We start from the raw sequence: 6,000 nt of genomic DNA, 5'->3' as shown, positions 1-6,000 counted from the left end.
CGCCAGCACTTGTTATTGTTTGACTTCATAATGGCTGCCAATCTTACTGGAGAAAGTTAAATATACTTTATAGGAATTGAGCTAGAACTTGACTCTAGTGGAAGTGGTAATTACATTAATTAAATCTAGAGATATCCCCCTTACAGAAAAAATGCTAAGTTTAAGTGCTATGTTAGTATTGGGGAACTTTTTAGTAACCTTGTAAACAAACAAACAAATTATCCTTGATAAGCCTGAAAGTTTGCAAAAATTGCCAAAATTGTTTAAATTAGGAGTCACACTAAAATTTGCTTCTAGTTGAAGTTGTAATTTAGTGATTAATTTATCTTCAACCAGTGAATATTTCATACTTATATTAGAGGTTAAGAATAAAAACTTATATAGTATGTTAATAATGAGTATATTAGTATATAAATTTAGAGATTTGAGGAATCCAGTTTGGGGAGTTTGTGGAATTAATCACTTATGTAATGAAAAGTATGTTTCATGTGTATAAACATGGTATTCATGTTTAGGGGTGTATCATAAAATGGTCAGCATAAATGGACTAACACCTTCTAGTTTATATTTGAATAAATAATATTCAGTTACAGTCAGCTACAAAGTTAATGACTGTGTCAAAGCTTCCCCAAATTTAAAAATCCCAAATGTATGACAGCGGTCACGGTGAATTTGAGCTAATTAGTCATCCATCCATCTAAGAGAAATGAGTGAATGATCTTAGTTGTGATGGACCTGAAGAAAGAACCAATGCCAGAAATAGTTTCGGTATAGAAAGCCCCAAATGTTATGGGCCTGGAGAGGAAAAGGGTGCTCTCTAAGAGGGTCATTGGTTTCATGGAGTATGACAGATTGAGAGACCCCCATTGGAGGTGATAAACATGTTGATAAGAATTGATTTGACTTAATTTGCAGGTATAATTAATAACATTGCCACATGTAATAATTAAAATGGACTATAATAATTATATGGAAATGAGTATGTGTGATTCAATAATGTGTTAAGTACTTTTATATAAGCTTATGCATGGAGAGTATATCTTAATTTTCAATTAAGCATGAACAAAGTATGATTATACATATGTAGTAGCAGTACATTATTAGTGGGGTAAAGTATATAATGTTTAAAGCATGCTATACATAAGATTTAGAATTTATATTATAATTTATTAATACATACTATTTGAAATGATTTATGTGCTTTATGTAAAAGAATGAAGAAATAGTTTTAGTAGAATTCAGCTTTGGGTACTAATGGTGAAGCTGTAGGTTTGTTCCTTGATTGCCCTGGAGAGATTATGGCTCCATTTTTGGCTTACAAAACCAAAGTAAAAGACTCTTCCTCTTCATTTAAGGAACTTATTCTTGAATAGACTTGTGAATAGTATAAGAATGATGATATTAGTTGGGCACAGTGCTGCACACCTATGATCCCAGAGACTTGGGAGGCTGGGGCAGGAGAATTGCAAGTTCAAAGCCAGCCTAAGCAACTTAGTGAGACCCTGAGCAACTTAGCAAGAACTTATCTTAAAATAGAAACCTAAATATGGGACTGGAGACATGGCCATGATTAAGTGCCCCTGAGTTTCAATCCCAGGTTAAAAAAAAAAAAGAATGAGGATAATAAGAAAATATAGATGTTATTTGTCTGAAAATTGTAAAAGGATGTTCTACTGATTGACCTCTTATTCATTTAAGGGTTCATGTGGTAGTTCATTGGCTTAATGGATGGAATGTCATACTGATTGTCTGGATAGTTGGAGAATAATAACAATTGCTAAAATGAGGATTGAATACAAAGGATAATATACCTCTTAGTTTATTAGGGAATTAGAGATTGTTATGATTTGGATATGAGGTATCCCCTGAAAAGTTTATGTGGAAATTCAGGAATGTCAGAAGTACAATGTAGATTTTTATGAGCTATAACCTAATCAGTATATTAATCCATTTGGATCAATAATTTGAATGGATTACTGGGTTGTAAGTTAGGCAGGTAGGGTGTATCTACAGGAAATAGGTAATTAGGGGCTTGCCTTTGGGAATTGTCTTTTGTCTCTGGCTCTAGTTCTCTTCTCTACTTCCTGGCTGCCAGGAGCTGAGTAGCTTTCCTCTGCCCACCCTCTGCCACGCCCTTCCACCAGAATGATCTACTTCACCTCAGGCCCAGAGCAAGGGACTCAGCCAACCATGAACAGAATCTCTGAAATCATGAGCCAAAATAAACTTTTCCTTCTCTAAATTATTCTTGTCAGGTATTTTAGTCACAGTGACAAAAAGCTGACTAACACAGGAATGAATCATAAAATTGCATAAGCAAATAGGAAATAATATTCTGGTTTAATATGGTGAGGTGTGTTGAGGGGATTTGCAGGTGTATGTTATCTGGGTCTCCCAGAAGATCAGGGGAAAATAAGACTCGAATTTCTACTTTTAGGATTAGGAAAAGAAAGCCAAAAATATCTTTAATTGTACAGTAGGTGTAGAATAGAATTTTATCTGAGTCGGAAATTATTTCTGGTGGATATTGTATCCTGTTTCATGTAGGAATAGAAGGTGAATTATCGCTAGACTTGAGATAATAAATGGAAAGAAGGATTGGAAAGCAAAGATCTTTGTTGAATGAAAATCCTCTCAGATTCAATCTACCAGATTAGCATTAATGTAAGGAATAGCTGCAAGAAGATTAGTAATGACAGTTGCTCCTCAGAAAGATACTTGTTCTCATGGTAGGACATAACTTATAAATACTGTGGGTATAATTGCAAATTGTAGGATGATTCCAATATTTGAGGCTTCTAGAAAAGTATACGATCCATGATAGAGGCCTCTTCCTGTGTGTAAATATAAGCAGGCAAATAATACGAAGGCTCTGTTTGCATGAAGATATCCAGTACTTCCACTGTAATTTATGTCTCAACAGGTAAGAATGCAATTATTGTGTCTGATGCATAGTATGTAGCTAGGAATAACCCAGCAATGATTTGTAAAACTAGGCATGCTCCTAATAACCCAAATCTCTCTGTACTGGATGGAATATTTGCTAGGTCTGGTAGGTCAATGATGAATGATTAATAATTTTAATCATCGAATGGGTTTTTCAGATGTTGGTCACTAAAATTTCTGTAGTTTAAATACAATAGCGATTTTTCATGTGTTTAGTCATGGTTTAATTCCATGTAGAAATTTTATACTGTATTTTTATTAAGTATTATTTTTGCTCCAAGTTTGATACGAATTTTTTTCAAAACCTTCACTTATGAATTGGGATTATTAGTAGTTGGATTGGTTATGAGATTGTATTCAATTTTGGTGGGTTGTTTTTAGTTTTAATGATGTTTTAGATTTATTTAAGAGGAATAAATAGCTGTGGTGTTTGAATATACCATGGAAATAGTTACTGAAGAGTATCCTGAGACTTGGGGTCTAGTGCAGTAATTTGGGGTACATTAATTTTGGATTTTTCCAAGGAATTATTTATGATTATATGGATAATGAATTATGATGAAGTAGAAATTCTTGTTAATTCTAAGAATTTGGAGGATTGTTTTTGTGGGTGAAAAGGTAAATCATCTTTGTGAATTTTCCATAGATGTGGCTATGTTATACAGTTATGGAAGTTGATTAGTGGCTGTATGGATAGATTTTTTGTTAGTAGTTTGTTAAAATTAAAATCACTCATAGCTAGGATTATAGGCGTGCACCACTGTGCCTAGCTGAGACTTGAGAATTTAGAGGTGAGGAGTATAAACTTTAAAGTTAGGCATTGCTAGGTTGGTTCAATTGCTAAAGTGAAGCCTAAATTAGTTACAGCAAAAGCTAATATTTTTAGGTAAAATGGTACAGTTAATTGGGGCTTGTTTATAGGAATAAAATTGTTGGAAATGAAAAATTCAGCAAAAGTGCTATCAATTACAAGATATTTGATTTAACTTACTGGGGCAGGAGCTCGTTCATGTTAACTAAATATAGAAATCAGGGTTGTCCTAAAAGTACAAATAGAATGTTTGTACCATAGACATCTCTTAGGGAAATAGCAGTAAGGATCATTAATAGGGATCAGGTGTTGCTTACAACATAGTTGAAGACTCAATGATTAGATCTTTGGAATAAAAGCCTGTAAGGGTATACCTGTAAGTGCTAGGCTTTCAAAATTAATGAGGAAGTGAAAAAATGGTATGTCTTTAAAGAGATCTATTTTTGGAATATCTTGTTTGTTGTTAAGGTTATGGATAATAGAACCTGAGCATACAAGTAGTATAGCTTTAAAAAATATATGTGTGCAGTTATGGAGAAATGCTGTATGAGGTTGATTAGTACCAATTATTAATCGTAGTTGACTTGAGGTAGAAAATGTGAGCTTTTTTATGTCATTCTGTTGAAGTGCAGGTGACTAGCATGGTAATAGTGCATATTTTATTAATGTTTGGATTGTTTTCTTATCTTTAATTAATGGGTAGAAGCAGGTTAAAAAAATCCTACTTCTGTAGTTCTGGAATGAAGTACAGCTGATAACCAGCATAGGCTCTTGCATTGCCAAGGGAAATAATAGGTGGAGGCAAAATTGGGCTGATTTACCAGTTGCTATAGTATTCATAGTCCAACTAGAAGAAGTTCAGGCTCATGGGTGAGTATATTTGTTGAAGTTCTAATGTATTTTTGAGTATATTTAAAATCTTGCTATGGACAGAATGAATCCAGTATCTCTAATATAAAATACAAAATTGCTGAAAGAGCTGTTGTATTTGTATCTGTTTGGTCATCTAATTTGGTGATGACCCAATTTGATTTCATGACTTGAATGAACAAATTAAGAGTTGGAATTAGGCTAAAGATAAAAAGCATGAGACAGAGATTTTTATGTAAAGAGGGTAAGAATTATCTTTATAGTTATAATAGGTAATGTTAGAATAATAAATGACAGTATAATAGAATAAGTTTATTACTTCTATTTGGAGCTGCACTGATGTTTTGGTTCCTACAGCCAACAAATTACTTCCATTCTTTAGGAAAGCCATATTATTTTACATGGAGACATGAGTTAACAGTTCTTATATCTTTTCTCAGTAAATAAGGAGTTTTTAGCTTCTATTGTTAGATTTACAATCTAATGTTATGTTTATAGTATATTTATAGTATATGGCCTTAAAATAATTTTTGGATTAACTGATGGGGGAACACATAAAGATATTTTATTGTGAGAAGGATGAAATATTGTTAATGTGATATGTAAAATTTCCATCTTGTGTTATAATTGTTATATAGTGTGTATAATTCTGTAATAAACATGTTAAGTCCTGTTAGAATAATTTCGAGGTTAGAATGTAGATCAAGGATCAGGCTTCCAAAATTGTGGAGTTGCATATTAGTCCTAAAACATCCAAGCAAGCTGACAGCTGATTAGTTGAGCCTTTGTTTATCAGACAAAACTCAAGCTTGGAAGGAACAAGATTCTGGGACTTCTTGAGTAGTCATGAGACCTCTGGACCATAGTAACAGCCAGTGTGAAGCTCAGGGACGGAATCCTTCCTATAACACACAGCTGTAGAAGACAATGATGAGGGCTGACCAGAGAGCCAACTCTGGATAGGCAGTGGCTAACCATGAACTCATGTTAAGGTCAGGTCTCATCTTTCCTGCTGAGTGTTCTTATGACTCTTACTTGTTGTGCTCCATAATTCTAAGTAAGCTGGGAGCAGTCTAGCTGAGTAGTTAAGAGCACAGGGCCTAGCTACACTCTCTGAATCTGGATACTAGAGCTTTGCACTATGATCTAGTTTCACAAAATCTACCTCATAGCTAAATTAAATGCCAAATATCTGGTACTCAGAGACATTTTATAATTATGTCATTATAAGTTGTATTGAGGTGAAAATACTCAGCCATTCATAGGATTATGAAGAGCCACATTTGGGCTTGAACATCATAAATATTCTGGATTCAGACAAGTATCTGTAACTATATTTCCAAGGAGAGAGACAACTGAAATTTTCTCCTATA

Source organism: Callospermophilus lateralis, chromosome 5 (assembly GCF_048772815.1).
Source record: "Callospermophilus lateralis isolate mCalLat2 chromosome 5, mCalLat2.hap1, whole genome shotgun sequence".
Classification (NCBI taxonomy): Eukaryota; Metazoa; Chordata; class Mammalia; order Rodentia; family Sciuridae; genus Callospermophilus; species Callospermophilus lateralis.
This window is presented reverse-complemented; position numbering follows the sequence as displayed.